The 20,262-nt window shown below is 38.5% G+C and overlaps 1 protein-coding gene across 1 annotated transcript in view; it reads left to right on the forward strand.

Moving 5' to 3' along the window:
• Positions 1–20,262, forward strand: part of LOC109075625 (reticulon-4 receptor-like) — an 85,440-nt gene that overhangs the window by 38,075 nt on the left and 27,103 nt on the right. The window lies entirely within an intron of this gene.

Here is a 20,262-nt window from a genome sequence, read left to right on the forward strand (position 1 = left end):
GCTCTGCAAATATCTGTCAGCGAGGCACCACGAGCCAGCCCCCAGGAAGATGCAACACTTGTTGAGTGAGCTAGCAACCTGAATGGGCAGGCCACACCCTGTGCCTGATAAACCAGGGTTATGGCATCCACAATCCAGTGGGCCATCCTCTGCTTAGAGACGGCATTCCCCTTCTGCTGGCCTCCGTAACAGACAAAGAGCTGGTCTGTGGTCCTGAAGCTTTGTCTCCAGTCTATGTAGCATCTCAATGCTCGGCTCCGAAGCAAAAAGCTGGTATGCATTGTACCTGATTCCTTCCATGAAATCCATGCGGGCCAGATGTGGGCCGGATCTGGGCCGAAACTGCTTGCTGTCTGGGATTATACTCACGCTGTGATCAGCAGCAGCTGGATGCAATAATTGCATGCCAATGTGCATTGGCTTGTTTAGTTTACACTTGAAGTAGATTGGTCTATCAAAGCGATATCCCAATTCGTTGGTCACCGACTTGACGTCAAGAGTGACTGACTGAAAGGGAACCAGTGATTAGTTCTTTTTTTTCCATCACAGAACTGTTCAAATTACTTCATTTTTCTAAGTGGATTGTTTCACCCAGACTCCCAGACATTGTATTGCACCAGCCAGTCAGATAGGAACTATCGATTTTCGACCAGTTCTTGCCATTTTTATGTGCAAAATGCATCAAACAGTCAAATGGACTGAGGGCTGAGAATACCCCTGGCTAGACTCTGAGCCTGACACTCATAAGCATTGAGAATATCTATGTAAAGAATTTTCCTGGTTTGCAACAGGCTGAAAAAGTCATTATTAAGCAGGAAGGGTGAGTCAAAAATGGGTCCATCATCCACTGCAGGCCATTTTGCTTCCCTTGACACCATCTTGCTGATAGAAAAGCAGAGGAAGTGTAGATAAAATCCATAAGCTTCAGCTCACACTGTAGAATATGTCAGAAGTGTGATGGGTGTGATTTTCACACTGCATCTAATTGCATCAAGATATGTACAGAGCACATCTTAAATATGTGAACGTGAGATCTGCAGAGGGATGTGCTGTCAATTATCTTATGTTGTTGAATATAAATAGGGAGTCACGCTGCATGGAAAAATACTAGACAGATTATTTCTGTGAATTTTATTCACATTTGGGGCTTGGTGAGTGTTCATTTTAGGCCCACTGCCCATGGCCATTTGGTTGGCATTGACAAGTTACAGCTGTCATTGATGTTTGCAACGTAATATTTGCCTTATTATTTTTATCAGTTACAGTAATAGAATTTATGAAAAGCATTTATAAAAGCCATAATTAGCATTTTGGGAGGTATCTGCATTTGTGCAATGTCTCGACTGATAATGAAGCTGCAAGTGTAATTACTTCAAAAACAGTGATTTTACCCCCTCTTTGGAGAAAAATATTATGACCATATTGAGAACGATAATGTTTCTGTGCTTCTTAATGTCTCTGTTCGTGTGCAGAGTCTCTCTCTCTCTCTTTTTCTGTGTGTGTGTGTATGTTTACTCTTCACTGAAGGAAGTGCATCAGTATAAAATAGTAATTAAACTGACTGGAACTACCTGTGCATTATACGGTTTTAATGCACACATTCCAGCCAATCAAAATCAAGTATTTAGACATAGCATAAATATATATATAATTTATCAAAATCTGCAGTTCTGTGGTGGTAGATTCCATGTGGGCCTGTTAATGAGCTCTAGTCCATCTTGTTACAGATCCACTGGAGTTCCTAACTATTTCCAACTCCTGCTGCTCAACACAGCAGTACTGCTACAACTCAGAAAAAAATTACCCACACTGCACCTTTAACGTGCATGTGTGCAACAACGAGTTTTGCTTCTGTTTAAGCAATATGGATTTTTGTTAATATTTAACAAGGTTCTAAATGTGAGCAATAGTTAATGCAATATCTTAACATCCACTAAATTTTTATAAAACAACAATAAATAATGTCTAATGAAAAAACCTAAATGAACATTGAAAACTTTAAGTTTAAAGGGACTGTTCACCCAAAATGTAAAACACAATATACTTATATACTATATACATCAATTGTACATTGATTCTTATTACAGTGCTCATATGATGCGATTTCAGTTTTTCCAATCTCTTTGGAGTGTTGCATGCTCTTGGTGCATAAAGAAGATCTGTAAAGTTGCAAAGACTAAAGTCTCAAATCCAAAGAGATATTCTTTATAAAAGTTAAGAGTCAAACACACACCCCTAAAATAGCTCGTTCTAACATGCCCCCACATCTTGTAGGAAGATTTGCATAACAACGCCCAAATGTTCACGCAAAAAAAGAAGGCGTAACTTTTATTCTCTCTGTTCCCACCACTGCCATGTTGTGGATTCGCTGTGTGTTTCATTGTGAAAGCGAAACTACTTAGTTTGGCCTTCCAAAAGAGGACACAACTAGAAATCAATGGTTAAGTTGTATTTCAACACTGTTCCAGAACAGTCTAATCCAAATATTCATATGTGTGCTGCACATTTTATGGAGGATGAGGAGTGTTTCCTAAATTAAGTAGCCTGTAATTCGTCTGTGGCACAACGGCTGTTTCTATAAAGTTGGACAGTTCAAACTTTGCAAGGACAGTCTGGCCCTACTGACTCACAGCCTGTAAGTAAATTTTTTTACATTTAAATAATTTGGCAATGATGATTCAAACGCGAGTTTTGAGCAGCAGAGTAGGCTTGTTGTTTGTTGTTTTTCAGATCACAAATGCAGACATGGTTTTATGTTTACGCAGCGCGATACACAACGCGTAAAAAGACATTATAAATCATTATAATCAGTAATTATGTCCCCACTGGTTGCAACAGATGCCTCGTTTGTAATGGGTTTTATTGGTTTTGTCTCAAATGCACAAAATAATGTTCTTTTTAGCAGCATCATATGACCCCTTTAAAGCAACTGTATTAAAGTTCAGTCAAGAGCAGTGAGTGATTTTTCTCTGTGTTTTGTTGTTTTATTAACATTAAAAGAATAGTTCACCCAAAAATGAAAATTCTGCCACCTGTCTGTCAATTCTGTCATAGTGTTTATATTTATATCATCATTTACTCACTCTCTGGTTGTTTTAAACCTGAATGAGTTTCTGTTTTCTGTTGAACGTTATCTATTTGATCATTTATAATATTAAATTCTCACCAGAATAATGAATTTAGCAGAGCTCTCTTCTGGGACGGCAGCAGGAAGAAATCAAGGCTTCTCATCATGCCTACTCAGAGATTTCTCTTCAACTCAAACAGCTGGTGGAATGGCTTGACCAGCTGCAGGCCAGTCCTTCGGCAGCTCGGGCTGTCCCACCCACTCCCGGCCCTGAAGGAGCAGTTCCTCGCCACTCGGAACCGCAGCTTAATCCGCCCTCTCCATACTCGGGTGAGCCCAACTCATGTCAGTCATTTCTGTCCCAATGCCCGCTGACTTTCACTCTCCAGCCTTCCTGTTTACCCTCGGAGTAATCTAGGGTAGCGTTCGTCATCACGCTCTTGGTGGGGCAAGCAGGAGAGTGGTCATGTGGGATAGCAAGCATGACTGCTGTTTGTCGTTTGAGGAATTCTCGCAGGAGTTGCGCAAGGTTTTTGATCATTCAGCGCGAGGAATTGAGGCAGCACAAGCCTTGTCGCTGCTTCAGCAGGGAGAGCAGTCCGTGTCCTGTTACTCCATTGAGTTCCGCACGCTCACCGCATCCTGTGGCTGGAATGAGAAGGCACTCTGGGATCACTTCCTACACGGCGTGGCTGAGCATGTGAAGGATGAAATCTGTTCTCTTGAGCTGCCTTCTGGCTTAGATGGGCTGATCCACCTCGCCATTTGGGTTGACGACTGGATTGCTATCCGTTCCCGGCACCGAAGAGGTGGGATTCCCTACGACCACGTCACTGGGGCTGAGCTAGTAGCAGCATGTGACATGCTGTCTCAACGCCTCATCCTCCCGAAGGAGGAGCCTATGCAGGTCGGGAGAGCATGGCTGACCATAGGGGAGCGACGCTGTTGCCTGGCCAATCAGCTGTGTCTCTACTGCGGTGAGGTGGGCCATGTTGTAGCAGCATGCCCTGCTGAGGGGCGACGCTTATAACGCAAGGGAGAGCGCATGGTGGGCGTCACTACCACTCAACTGCCATCTGGTGGTCGTTCAGAGTTTCAGGCATCATTACAGTTCGGGGGAGCTGTCTTCCAAGTTTCTGCGTTAATCGACTCTGGAGCGGAGGGCGACTTCATGGATTCCAGATTGACAACACGTCAGGGGATTTCGGCCGTTGCCCTGGATGAACCTTTTTCTGCTAGGACCCTTTGTGGCACCCATCTCACTAATATTACCCACATCACTAAGTTTGTTACTTTAACTTTGTCTGGTAATCTTGCCGAGGAGATTCGATTCCTCCTTATTCACTCGCCCACCACTCCAGTGGTGTTGGGTCACACCTGGTTGGTTAAACATAACCCCCATATTGATTGAGCTCGCGGTTCTATTTTGGCTTGGAGCCCTTTCCGTTTAGCTCAATGTTTGGGTGCTGCATTTTCCCCAGTCTTGTCTTGTTCTGTGTTGCAGGAGGATCCGGTGAGCCTACGGATGTACCGGAGGCTTACCATGACTTGAGAGCAGTTTTCAGTAAGTCCCGAGCTTCATCTCTGCCTCCGCACCGCCCGTGCGGTCTTTCTGGCACTCGTCAAAGACTTGCTCAGAGACATGGTTGATCGGTTTGTTTTTCTTTACATCAACGACATCCTGATCTACTTCCAAAACAAGCGTGGTCATGTCCTGCATGTCAGGCGAGTGATCCAGTGGCTGCTGGAGAACTGCTCCTCATCAAGTTGGAGAAGTCTGAGTTTCACCCACAATCAGTTCCGTTCCTTTATTCTCTCGTCTGAAGATATCCGAATGGATCTTGCCAAGGTAAAGGCAGTTGCTGATTGGCCCACCCCAGATAGTCATAGAGTGGTCCAGCATTTTCTGGGGTTTGCCAATTTTTACAGGCGGTTCATTCGGAACTTTAGCCAGATTGTCCTTCCTCTGACGGATCTCACCGCCACAAAGAAACGATTCTGTTGGTCATCGCAGGCCCAAACTGCTTTTGAGACCTTAAAGAGTTGATTTATTTCCACTCCTATTTTAACTACCCCTGACCAGTCTCATCAGTTCATTGTGGAGGTGGCTGCGTCCGAGGTGGGGATTGGGGCAGTTCTGTCCAAGAGATTATCTTCAAATTAGAATTTTTGGCCCTGGTGTGGCCCTGGTCAAACATAACGATGGACTTTGTTACTGGCTTGCCTTCATCTAATGGCAAGACGGTAGTTCTCATTGTGGTGGACAGGTTCTCAAAGGCAGCCCATTTTATTCCCCTCCCCAAATTGCCTTCAGTGAGAGAGACAGCTATGATTGTCTTAGATCACGTTTTCCGTATTCATGGCCTCCCGGTGAACATGGTTTCTGACAGGGGTCCCCAGTTTGTATCTAAGTTTTGAACAGAGTTCTGTCGACAGTTGGAAGCAACTGCGAGCTTATCCTACGGATATCACCTGCGGACTAACGGTTTATCTCCCTTCCAGTGCTGTTAGGTACCAGCCACCATTTTTCCCCTCTCAAGAATCCGATGCTGTTGTTCCTTCCACGCATGCATTTATTCAGAGATGCCTCCGTACTTGGAGGAACACCAGAGAAGCCCTCACTCGGACTGGCGTGAGGAACAAGGCGTCTGCGGACCATCACCGTACTAAGCACCCACTGTATGTATGTGGTCAGAGAGTCTGGTTGTCTTCTTAGGACATTAACTTCAGACTGCCCTTTACATAAACTGGGACCCAAATTTATTGGACCGTTTATTATTGCTAAGGTGCTCAGTCTGGTGTCGGTGTGGCTCAGATTGCCCCCGCAGTTTAAGAAGATCCACCCAGTTTTCCATGTTTCTATGATCAAATCCATCTTTCGCTCCACCCTTCAGCCCCTAACCTCCGCCCCTCTGCCTCCTAGGCTCATCGAGGCGTCGCCAGCCTATACTGTGCGGCGGCTCATTGATGTGAGGCGTAGGTGTAGAGGTCACCAATATCTGTTAGACTGGGAGGGTTATGGTCCGAGGAGACATGCTGGATTCCAGCTCGCGATATTCTGGATTGCGCTCTCATTGATCAGTTTCATCAGCGTCATGGTGAGTTTTCCAGGGACACCAGGAGGCTTCCCTGAGGTGGGGGGTACTGTCAGGGAGCAGGGTGCCCTCTCGGTTTCCCCTGCGGTCTGTGTAGTCCTGTCATGTTTGGTAGCTTGTGGTCTGGGCAATCAGCGCCCATCTCGCGGCCTTTCTGCCTTTCTGTCCGTCATCGTGAGTAGAGCTGAAACAACTAATCGATTTAATCGATTAAAATCGATTATTAAAATAGTTGTCAACTAATTTAGTAATCGATTCGTTGCTAAATAATTTTTATTTACCGTAAGCGGCTCATTTCGTGCATATTTTAAATCTGCGGTGACCAAAGTGTGGCAGTAATGAGCCACCGGAGGTTTTACTCAGCCAGTACAGCAGCAGAAGTAGCGAATAGCCAATAGCTGGCCTCATTTTATGTCACGTGCTTCCCGCACAGCGTCTCTCTGAGTCTGCAGCATTCAGCGTGATGGGTGAGGCAGGCGGCAGTGGAGTAAGCTCGAGAAAGAAAAAGAAAAAAGCGGAAGATAAAACTAATCCAACGAAGTCATCCAAAGTGTGGGAGCACTTTACTTTGAGCCTTCAAAAAAGAGGAGTAACCTGTAAACTGCGGCTTTTTTCTGCGGCAGGAAACATATCCTCTAAAAAGAGAGCAAGCCTAACTGTTAAACCCTGAACATTTGGACATGATGTTGACCTTTTTGCACTGCAATGCAAAGTTTTTCTCAAATAATGAGTGAATAGTGTTCTGTTTCATTTCCCACAGGTAGTCGAATTCCTGTCAGTTCAGGCATAAGCTGTTTTGTTAACATTTTATCGCTTTATTACATTTTTGAATTTTGCACTGTTATAAGGACCACTACATATTTAAATCCGATGAAAATCACCAGTGTGCAAAGACTTTTATTTGTGCAGATTCTGCAGTACAATGTTGTTTGCAAATGTTTAGTCGTAAAAAGCTGATAACATTGCTTTTTAACAATTAACATTTAAAGCTTTGTCGTTTACCAGTTCATAATTCAGTCTTTCAGCCTAATTATGACTGACTGAGAGAGGTTAATGTTTAAATGTATTTGAAATGCACTTTTTTCTAAATATTCACTGCTCTTTTTCACACAGCAGGTTTTTTGTGTGTCCAATTTTTTTTTCCTGACAACCTTCTGATGGATTTTACTTTAAATTTTATTTTAAAACCGTGAGTTCCATTCAGGTTTCATGCCATTGGCACTTTATTCGAAGGATTGTTTACAATTTCACAGCATAAGCTATAAAGCTGTTTCCCAGGTATAAGCTGTGTGTTTACAGGAAAAAAATAATAAAATGCAATTTACTGCAATTTTATTCTGTTTTATTCTTATTCTTTGTGAAAATATGTTCTGAAAGATTCCTTAATAAGCTTTGTTCGGGATGTTAAACTACTTTAGGAGCCCTAAGGACTGCCGTGGTGAAAACATTATTTGAAATCTCCTTGTGAAATTTGCCAGAGTATGTATGGGTCAGTGTTTTGATTACAGAAGAGTTTGACAAAGGATAACTAACACATAATAAAAACACAACTCCAGGTATGTTTTTGATGAAGATATGACAATGCAAAATGGTTTTAAAATCTCTAAAAAGTCTATGTTGAATGATAAAGACCCTCTGTTAATAATTTACTTGGGGAAAAAAAATGGGCAAAACTAAAATATAAGTACATCAACCGATTCATCGATTAATCGTAAAAATAATCGACCGATTAATCGATTATCAAAATAATCGTTAGTTGCAGCCCTAATCGTGAGTAGATTATTTTGTCCTTGCTCGTGTTTTGTGTATTAATGCAAGCATCAGTGTCTGACCCTCTGTTTCTCCCATGCTTAAGGACTAGTAGTATGGAGATCCGGCAGCTTGAATGTTGCGCAGTGTGCTGGCCAGCTCTGGAATCTCTGTTCACATGAGCAGCATTTAACTATTGTTTATGTTATTTTGTGTTTTGTGGCAAGAATAAAGATTCTCCTTTTTCACTACTCTGCATCTGAGTCCTCTATCTATCCTAGACCCTAACAAGTACTGTCCCTTTAAGAGCTGCACGCATCTGTTTTTCCCTCAACTGTTTACTTTCACTTTAGACATATCCAACTCTGTTTATATGCAAACTTTGTTTGTTTTAACACTATTAGCACAATCAGATGCGATACATAACTTAGTTCAGTAATTAATTAGGTGCAATTTGAAAGGCTTTTAGTGTGTGTGCTTCAGGTGTATGCACACTGGAAAAGCGCATGAGAACAGCACGTAAATTAAATGTTTAACCGGCAAGACTTTAAAGCAATTAATGTACTTTTGTGATTGTGATCAAGTGCATTGTCCTGTGAGTGTAATTTTACCGCTTAGTTAATACTGATGTGAATGTATGTCACATTGTACAGTATATTGAGATGGAGGCGCTAGAATTAAAGCTGATTGAATAGCAAGATACTATGATATTTCTCTAAAAGCAGAACGTGGAGACATTTTTATTGTCCACGATCAAAATCGTCATATCACACACCCCTCTTGTGACATCAGGTGTTCAACAGTAATTTTACGAAGTTACAAGATTACTTTTTGTGTGCAAAAAAACAAAAATAACTACTTTATTCAACAATTCGTCTCCTCCGCATCACCCTATAGTGGCATTTTGGAGAGTATCACATAACTAAACAACATATGCAATGAATGTACGCCGATACATTGTTTACATTCAGATCAAAGCGTAAGCAATGTAAACAGCGTATCCGCATATGGTGCTGCTGGCACAGAACTGCATACGTTGTTTACGTGTGTGATATGCTCCAAAATAGCGATACATGGTAACAAATTGTTGAATGGCAGAGGATACGAAATGTTGAATAAAGTCGTTATTTTTGTTTGTGCACAAAAAATATTCTCATAGCTTCGTAAAGTTACGGTTGAACCACTAATATCACATGGATTATTTCAGTGATGTTCTTGCTGCGTTTCTGAGCCTTGATCGTGTAAGGATCCTTGCTGTCTATGGGAGGGTCAGAGAGCTCTCGGAATGCATCAAAAATATCTTAATTTGTGTTCCGAAGATGAACAAAAGTCTTACAGATTTGGAACGACATGAGGGTGAGTAATTAATGACAGAATTTTCATTTTTGGGTGAACTGACCCTTTAAGTGTAAATTAATTTATTATTAATAGGCATGAATTAACAATGAACAAACTTTAACATTTAAAATGCATTCCGTAGAAGACTGTTCAGTGTTTTAACTATTTAATGTTTTAAGTATTTCTTATTTGTTTATTCATAGTATTATGAGGCTCAGAGTTGTTAAGGCGTGATAAACGTTAAAAGTAGGAAGATATATTAAGTCAAACATTATAAGAATCATACATAAGCTGAACTGGTTTGAATTTGTCATTCTTTGCATATTAACTCTCGGCCATGTGTCATGAGACATCTAAAAGCCAGTTTTCCTCAAGCAACATTTTGCATTAAGTGCCTTAGATTTAGCAAAGGGCTGGTGTTAAGGGATAGAGTGACTGCATATTAAACCACTAACTCACCAGCTCAAAGTTGTTACATAATTCATAGGCACAAAATCATATGATCGGCGTGTTGAGTGGAGGGAAAGTTATCTGCAGGATATTGCATTGCGGGGGAAGGGGGTCATTTGTATTTGAACTGAAGTCCTTTGGGGAATATCATGAACACCAGGGGGCAAACTTGAGCTTTATGCTTACCATTAGAACGGCAGCAGAAAGAAATGGAGAAGACACTTACATCTCTCACATGCCGCCTGTCCTGCCCTCTGCCTTGCACCGTGATTAATTTGTGGCTTTACCTGCGATAGATTCACATTCACTTTCTGCTTCTTCCGGTCTTCCCCATGTTCTCAGTAGGGGTCTTTCTCTGCAATTTTTGTGTAACTCTAGCGCTCTGAGAGAAGTCACTTGGATTTCCCTCCGGCTACATTATAGATGCATGACAGTTGAAGCCTGATTGAGAGGTCTGTGTTTGCACCGCCTGATTTCATTTGCATTCATCTTGCATGTGTCATTTCAGCTCAGGGGCTCTGATCAAAACTTTAGCAGACCTTGTCTACTGCACTCTCTGTTTAAAGGTGAAGCGTGTCATTTCTATGCCACTTGTGTCGTCAAATGGATTTGCGAAAATAATTGTTTTCAAACAGGTTTCCCAAGCACTTTTGCTGTAGGCTTGATGAATAGTTCCCATCCCAAATCCATTGGTTTAGTCAGTATTGCAGTTTGGCTAGTCGACTTACTTAAAGTTGACTCATATTAAACTTGCAAATAATGCATACAAAAAACACACACTTCACCGATGAACTCCTCTTGTACCTGTGCATCTCACCTATGACCCATGATTCTTTGCGTTTGAGGTGCTCAGGTGTGAGAATGAAGAACACAATTGGTTCAAAAGGTCACAGTCAATTTCTTCTCTCATTCGTTACTGCTCTGCTCATTAGCAAAATCTGACTTCAGGCTTTGGGAATTTAAATAAACAATGGTATGAACGGTTGTGCTGTATATAAATTTAAAAGATGCTATTGGGCACATGCAGTCGAGTATATGTTACCTGGGTAATAAAATTTTTTTTTAAGGATATTATATTGCCATTTTGTGCAGATATTCGTGTGTGTGGGTGCGTGTGTGTGCATGCAAGGACACATTGTTGACTAAAATGACAATAAAGTAATGATCAAATAAAATAAAATGATGTCTATTCATCAAAGAATCCTGAAAATAAAATCAAATAAAATCAAATAAAATGTATCACTGTTTATGCAAAAAACATATTAAGGAGCACAACTGTTTTTAACTTTACTAAGAAGCAAGTTTTCTTTTTTTTTTTTTTTTTTTTTTTTTAGCAGCAGCAAATCAGCATATTAGAATGATTTCTAAATGCATCACGAAGACTGGAGTAATGATGCTGAAAAATTCAGTTTTGCTTCACAAGAATAAATTACATTTCACAATATATTCAAATAGAAATTACTTATTTTAAATTGTAATAATATTTCGTAATATTACTGTTTTAATCTGTATTTTAGATTAAATAAATGCAACCGTGGTGAGCATGACAGTCCTTACTTTACCTTTAGGACAAATATATTATTTTTCACCTCACAGAGTAGGTTGTTTAGTTTTGGAAATTGCAACATAATTAAATATGTTGTGATTTGGATGTTCTGGCATAGATGGTTAGTCTGGCCTGGCAGGATGTGATTGCACAATTTAAATGCAAAGAAATGTAAGCTTTGAAGCAAATATACCTAATTAAATCACCCAGAGTGTTCTGCAGCATTGAACGCAGGTTCATTAAACTGAGTCACAGGAGTCGCCCATATTAGAGTCACGGGGAAGCTTGACTACATTTTAATGGCTCAGAAGATTTGAGGAACTGCTCCTAATACAAAATAACAAAACAAATACCTAACCTTTCCACTAATCACTGAATGCAATTGCCTGTGAATAACAGTATGCAATATTTAAACCGGAGTCCTTGTCTTTATCTGTGGCTTGGTTTCTTTCACTGTAGCTGGTCTGAATGACAGGAAGAAAACTAAATACATTTTAAAATGGTAAGTGTTGTTTTTTTATATATATATATATATCAAATTGTTGGAGCTTGACAGTCTTGTTCACTTTCATTTTATTGACGGGAGCAGACAGGATATTCTTCAAAAATTCACATAGTGTAATGGATGAAAGATATGGTTTGGAACCACATAAGGATAAGTTTATTTATAAGATGAACCGTCCCTTTAAAAGTACTGTACACTGACATTCAATATAAACATGTTTAATGTTTATAAATTATGTATGTATGTGGTATGTTCAACCACAGACTTTTATTCTAGTTCAGTAAAGCTTATCAAATCTTAGTATTAGCAAAAGACCAAAGAACTTTAGCAAGGGACATTATTTTTTTATCTCCCTGCTAATAAATATACTGTATCTTAACACTGAAAAGCCACACACACACACACACACACACATACACACAAATACAAATACTGTGTTTGTGGAGCTAATACTCAAGGGAGAAATAAACACCTCAGTTTTATTCCGAGGCTAGAGATAAAATATGCAACTTGGTGCAGTTGCTGATTTTTATTTATCTTTATAAACTTACAGCAGATACATACATAAAATGTGAACAAATATCAGTTCTCGCTCTACATCTTAGTAAGATGATATTTAAATGCTTAGTTTTATGATCAAATCTCTGTAGTTTTTTGTTATATCATTTTAAAGTGGTTAAGCTAGTTTTTGCTTGCAACATTTTGCAGCATAGTAGCTGGTTGACCATCAAACTAGATTTTCCAGCAGTTTTTGAGTTGGCTTTATGTTTCTTTGGAGATCAAATGTTATATTATGAGTTCTTCATATCAGAATATTGCTCTGTGGATTCCTCCAAAGCCCCAGTACACAGATTTCTCTTTGTCATCGAGCTGTAATATGGTACATATCTGTTGTGTAAGTCAGGACTGTGCAGCAAATTGGCTTTCCACTATCAAATTCAGGGTCAACCAAGCATCTATATTAGTTAGCATAAATCAAACCAAGCCTGCACTTTCCACTGATGCTCATTGCTATTAGTAGCTACACTACACCTAACAGCACTCTGTGGAGCAGCACATGCTAATGTGAGCTGCAAAAGTGGGCCGTGTCTGTCTTTTTAGTGCTAATTTACATGTCGGTTTAATTCCATGATGCGACAATCTCATTAGAATTAGCTAGTGAAAAGAAGTTTTAATGTACAGCACTTTACCTTAGAGCTCACACCTTTCCCAAGAGAGGAAACAACTTGGAGATGCTGGATAAAACATGCCAGATTGTTGTTCTCATGGGCTGAGCTACTCATTAGCAAGACATTAGGGCAGAAAGCCTCAGTCATGTGGGTCATTACCAAAACAGGTACTGCATAAACACATGGAAGGATGACAAGGCGAGAAAAGGAACAAACCTTTCCTGACAGAGTAAGAGTACGTCCTGTCTACATGCCCTCAGTCCTATTAGCAATTTGCAGGTAAACAGTTGCTTGTTGTATATGAATGATGACCATGATAACCATACTTTCGACAGAAAAAGCCATTGTTACTAGACTTATTTGTATTACAAAACACTGTGGTGTTAGGAACCGCACCACTGTAAAAGAAATGGTAGAAAACTAAATAAATTTATTTGAACTTTAGTTTTAGAAAGAAAGAAAGAAAGAAAGAAAGAAAGAAAGAAAGAAAGAAAGAAAGAAAGAAAGAAAGAAAGAAAGAAAGAAAGAGAAAAAAAAAATTCTTTCTTTCAATTAAAGTTCAGTTAAATTAATTTAGGTGACATTATGACAATTAAGCAAATGCCATGCCATAACTGTAAAAGATAAAGATACATTGTATATAATAATAATAATAATAATAATAATAATAATAATAATAATAATAATAATAATAATAATAATAATAATAATAATAATGTACTGTTTACCTTTACACCAAAATAAATAAATAAACAACAATAATAATCGATGCAACAAAAACAACAACAACAACAATAATAATAATAATAATAATAATAATAATAATAATTATTATTATTATTATTATTATTATTGTTGTTGTTGTTTTTTTTGTTGCATCGATTATTATTGTTTATTTATTTATTTTGGTGTAAAGGTAAACAGTACAATAAGATCTTTCCACTAAAGATAATTTTCATAAAAAATTGATTTCATTATGATGAAAAACATATTTCTTATTTTCTTTTGGTGTTTCATGTAATTTATGTTTTTTGCAAGACTGGCCCTCTCATATTATTTTGTTAAGGTTTTATCAAAGTAATAATAACTGCTGTAATTGATTTCATTTAGGCAGAAACCAAAGTTACCGTGGTACATTTTTATAGAGCAATTTAACCTTGTGTAAGATTGTTTTGCTGGCAAATGCTTTGCCCTGTGAATAATACAAAATTCAGAGGTGAAAAAGCTATGGAAGCACTAGCAGGCTAGTTTGCTTGCTTTGTTGAGTAAATACTCAATTAGCAATGAATATTAATAAGACATTGACATGTTCAGCTTTGTTTTCACTGCTCTCAGATGAACTGAAATTGCTGCTGCTGCCTGACAACAAGCTGTTTTTTGGATTTAAAACCACATTTAAGTGCTTTTTTTTCAGGATTCTTTGATGAACAGAAAATTAATTGTCAATAGCTATGTTTCCATCCAAATATGCGAATTTAATGCAAAACTGGAAAACTGCATAAAACATTTGCAAATAAAGCACCGTTTCCATCCAACATGTCAAAGAGAACAAAAACGGCACTTCCTGATAAACTGGCACTAAATATCACTAAGAAAAGTAAGAGAAGCCACTGAATGTAATGATTTTCATACATGAAAAATTACTTGCGCCTTGAGCGAGCAAACAATAAATTATTTTGAAGGCGGATATCTGCTGTTTGGTAACGCAATCGTATAAGACAATTACTCATAAATACTTTGATGACAGACTTTGCTCAGGCATTTCAGAATAACTAAAAAACATTTCAGATCCTGTGCAACGAGATCGGTCAGCTGGTTAGTCAAGTTGTCCAGTCCCATCGCGCAAAATGACATGACTTTTTTGATACACATGATGGAATTTATTCGATAATTTTTTTCCATCGTAGTTTATGCACCTTTTTTTTATCGGAATAAAGGTTTAACCTTCTCAATTGTGTGCATATGTTTTTTTTTTGTTTTTTTTTTTTTTATGTGCATTTTTAGAATTTATGCACATCTTGGCGTTTCCATCCAACTGATATTCCAAAATGTGCATAAAAGTTGATGTAAACAGCTAATTTTGAGCAATTTAATGCATCCTTAAAAAAAATCTGCCCCCTAATTTGAACATCAGTGCATGCCGTAGGAGCAGTGGGATCAGGTTCAAACTTGAACCTGCAGTACCTGCATAAGCACCACAGCTCATGCGCCAACAATTGCACCACATTTCCAGTAGACTTTCTTTTTTTTTCACAGCTTGCTTTGGAAATGCTACAGACAGTGTGCAGATAGTCAAGCATGTCGGTATGGTTCCCAAATGCTTATATCCCTAACCGATCTGTCTTGCCAGCATATCTGATGGCCACCCCCGTAACGCAGTCCCCCCCGATCGTGCTCATCCCTCACTGCATGGTCCTATCAGAGAGCACATCTGGCTCCTCCTCTGTTTCACTGTCACAGCTGAGATAAACACACAGCTTATCAGCTTTCCGCGCCACAGATATGACCTTTAAGAGAAAAGGGTGAGTGATCCATTGAGAGGACTGATAGAGGACGACCACTTCATCAGGGAAAAAGAGACAAAGAGAGAAGGGGAGGGGAGGAGGAAATGTGCTTGGGGAGAAGGGCACTAGATTGAGAAGCAAGTGCAAGCCAAGATTGTTTGGAGAGGGAGCTGGAGATTCAAGAGACAGATGTAGAGGAGAGTGAAGAGAGATCAGCAGCACTTTAAGGAGGAGACGGGCCCCTCGTAGAGAAATTAATGGGGGAAACTGCAATGCAACTGCAGTGATGAGATGTATCGGCAATAGAAATATGTCAGGTGTTATTTGGCAAGGAATCTGTTTTCTTAACTCTAAAAATAATAGGAATAGTCCAGGTCCAATATAAGTTCAGCTCAGTCTACAGCACTTGTGGCATAATGTTGATTATCACAAACAATTACTTCAGCTCATTCTTTGTTATCATAAAAAGCAAAAATCTGAGATATAAAGCACTTAAAATGAAAGTGAATGGAGCTTATTCTTAAACATTAAAAAGACTAGCCACAAGATGAAAACACTATATTAAATATATGTGTTGTGCTACAGTAGTTAGGATGATTCTGACTGCTTTTTTAGATAACTTTTAGATTGATTATTTATCTAACTTGGTTTAAACTTACCATTAAATGTACCACATTGACATAAAAAAAGCAAAGAGAAAGAAAATGTTTTCCTTTTTTATATATCAACATCATGAAGTGCATTGAACATTGCATTAAACCAGGTTTTCCCAAACTGGTCTTAATGTAAGAACTGCAGTGGGTTTGTGAATTGATAAAAAGCTAATAATTAAATAAATCATAAATTATTTTATAAAATTTGTGTTTATATTTACAAGACATTTACATGACCATTCTAAAGTATGTAGGAACAGTAGGATTAGGATGTTTAGACGGGGAACTTTAAAAGATAAAAAAGTAAGAATTAAAGATGTAAAATTATAAAATGTAATATACTGTATTTATGAGTACTTGATTTTTGGAGTCACATGTAATCACTTACTACCCAGATGTGTGTGTGTTTGTGTGTGTGTGTGTGTGCGTGTGTGTGTGTGTGTGTGTGTGTGTGTGTGTGTCTCTCTATCTATGTATTGTTTGTTTGTTTATTTATTTAAAAATCGGCAACACTTTATTTTAGGATCTCTTAACTAGTTGCTTATTAGCATGCATATTACCAGAATATTAGCCATTTATTAGTACTAATTTAAGCACATATTAATGCCTTGTTCTACATGACCTTATTCTACATCCCTAATCTTACCCAAAACCTAAGCTTAACAACTACATTACTAACTATTAATAAGCAGCAAATTTATGAATTTATTGAGGGAAAAGTTGTAGTTAATAGTGAATAAGTGTTCCCTATTCTAAAGTCTTACCGAAAAAATCTAAATATAATTTTGAATGCCACAACTGCATTATGCTACACATGGTGTTGATTTAAGCTGAACTTGTATTGAAATCTCTTTAACATTCTACAGGGGGAAGTGCTTGTAGTTAAATTGCAGCAGTGTGTAATGTATCATATCATGATTAAGATGAATGATTATAAATGCAGTCAGTCCAGAATAACGATGATTGGGCAGAGACAAATCAAATAGAACAGTAAAGTTGATTACAGTAACATTAACATCTTCCATGCACTTTGACTCACAGGAGACGAATCATGTGCTCTCATCTGCATAAAGTTACACTTTAATCTTTGTCACATCGCCAACACCCCATCGCTCTCATTGAAAATGAATTACATCCAGTCGCTGTTTCACTGAACTAGACTTCATTGTTAAACGCAACAACTGGAGACTGATCACACAAACTGCAGCTAAAAAAGTTCTCATCCCGTTTACACCGCCAGTGACTTTGCCACCACATATCTCTACTGTCTGTGCTTTCTATCATGCTTGTAAAAGTGAGACATCATTTAATTTGACTACGAATTAGTTTTCTTGTCACTGAAAAATAACATTCTGCTTTTGAAGAGTGTTTTTATATGAACTACAGCAGTGCTAGTGCATTAAATCATTAACCAGATGAGCAATCTATCAAAATACAATTTAAACACACTCATGCTGCCAAAAAATATCAAAATGTCATTTGAATTTGACAAATGAACAGTTTTCTTGTCTCTGATAATAAACATTATGCAGGCGAAAATGTTTTAATATGAACTGCATCATTGCATCATCAACAAGAACAGTCAATGTACAGTATGAATCAAACTCATTGAGATGATTTTCTTTTCCATGCATCATTTTATTATATCCATGTACACTACTGTGCAAAAGTACAGGAACTGTACTTGCATGACTCAAAATAGCTGCAGTGGCACTAGCAAGATGGCGGCAAAGTGGACTGGCTTCCATTCAAAAATGACGTTAGGAAGAAACAGGGGCTCAGAAGAGGCCTGGTTCCAGCCTCATCTCTTTCTCATCAAACTCAATTCTCTAACATGGGCCTTGAGCTTTGTCTGAGCAGTAAAGAGCAGAGGAACACAGGCAGATCGTAAATAATGCATATGCCTTTTTTTATTTTATTTTTTTGGCGCAGAGGCGTTCACACACTCAGCCTCGACACAGCATCTCTGAAGTGCCCTTATTACAAAAGTGAGAATTTATGTCCTTGTTTTCTTGGGGTTTAGTCAGAAACACGTCCCATCTCAAAGACAAAAATGATCCTCATGAGATGAGGCTGTGCTCTAAACGAGGAGAAAGAAAAGCAAAACAGCTACTCAACTTGCTGTTTTGTTTTGGTCTGAAACTGAGCTCCGTTCCTCTCTTTGCCCCCGCAGGACTCTTTTCACATTGTACTTTTGCATGCACACCACAGTACTTTGCATCATCAACGTGAGTACTAGCGACAGCTGTTTACCCAAAGTAGCTAGGTCACAATTCGGAGGAGAAGACACCATTTTCACTCTGTTATTCAAGTATTTGTCCCTGTGGATTTGCAACCAGAAGTTTGCACAGAACAACATTTGCAGACGCATTGCATGAGATATGACGAAGAATATGAGCTGCTCCCAGAAGTCAATTTATTTGGAGACGAAAGCTATGAGAAATGCATTATACTATAATAAGTGTGACTGGGAATGTGCAAAGATGCAAATTGTATGTAAGATGCAAAATATATAGCAGCGGTTCACTTCCATGAGGTCGGCCAGATTGCTTTCATACTTCAATCCACAGCAGAATTTGGTATTTTCTTAATCAGTGCTTTGTCTTGTTTTCCAGTCTGACGATTCTTAAACAATATACATTTATATAAAATGTGAAATCATGCAATTTTGTAAGGACTTGTTTTCAAAGAATGCATCTTGAATTAAGTTAGTAGCCTATTAGTTTTCCTACTTATTTGACAAATTGCTTTCTTGTTTCAAGCGTAAACCTCACTAACTTTTTCAGTGATGTGTCCCTTAAACAACCAATGGTGCTTGATGGTTGCCTTTGAAAAATTAATGAAAACAACCCCAAATATTAATTACATCCTGAAATGATGCAGGTGAAAATGGCATATTCTTGTACACTACCATTGAAAAGTTTGGCATCAGTAAGATTTTTAAGCTTTTTTATAATATTTAATTATTTATTTATTGTAATAAATTAATATTTTAATTAGCAAGGAGACTTTAAGTTCACCAAAAATGACATTAAAGAAGTAAAAAAGTAAGCTTTCCATTGATGTATGGTTTGTTAGGATAGGATAATATTTGGCGAGATAAAAAAAAAAGCAAAAAAAAAAAACAAAACAAAAAACAGCATTTATTTGAAATATAAGTCGCTCGTAGCACTATTCTAAAAATTCTGTTTTAGATAAATGCTGTTTTGGGGGGGCTGGGGTTGTGACACTGAAGACTTGAGTAATGATGCTGAAAATTTAGCTTTGCATCACAGGAATAAATTACATTTTCAGTATACAAGTTTGCATTTCTTAAGCTTGGCAAACACCATCGGAATGATAAAGATGCCAGACTGAGTCAAAGAGAAAAGTTTTCTTCCCAGGATTTCTTAACTCCAAGTGTGTTTTACGGAACGGTTGAGAGACCTGTTAAAGGGATAAGAGAAGGAGGGTGGAGGGCGGCTCGTCCATGTTCCTATGTCGGCCCAGGCCAGCTTGCCGCTTTGCCTTGTAATTGCTGGCTTACAGCATAGACGGCAGAAACATCAGAGCAGAGACAGATGGTTGTGCCTCTCACATCCCTCTCTGGAAGGGATTCGGCGAGCAGGCTGATTGAATTCAAGTGTTGGGACTCTAAGCCTGCCTGCTGCCTCCATGCCATAAGAGGAAGGAGGGTATTTTCACATGGCTATTTGTTTCTCCCTTTTTCTCACTGTTCCCCTCATTCTCCCTCACCGTCTTGCTGTCCATCATATGGCCTTTGTGCTCTTTATCTCTTTATCCTCATTTCTACCCTTTCTGCCCTCTCTACGCTCATTCTGTCCTATCATTTTGTACTACTATTGATCATAGTAAGAGTGGTTTGACAAATGATTCCCACCGTGCTTCCTTACGTTAGATGTCAGTAATATTTATATACTTAAGTACTTGTAATTAGATTATATTACATTTTAAAATACTCATTATCAGACCACAGCTACTTTGTACTGATTACATAATTACATATGTGACCCTGTGTTACCAGTCATAAGATTTATATGTCATATGAAAGGTGAATAAATAAGCTTTGCATTGATGTATGGTTTGTTAGGATGAGACAATATTTGATATAATAAACCTGTCATAACAAACAGAAAACAAATATTTTAGGAATCTGTCAAAACTATAAATTCTATTGTCATATTTA

This window comes from Cyprinus carpio, chromosome B5 (assembly GCF_018340385.1).
Source record: "Cyprinus carpio isolate SPL01 chromosome B5, ASM1834038v1, whole genome shotgun sequence".
Classification (NCBI taxonomy): Eukaryota; Metazoa; Chordata; class Actinopteri; order Cypriniformes; family Cyprinidae; genus Cyprinus; species Cyprinus carpio.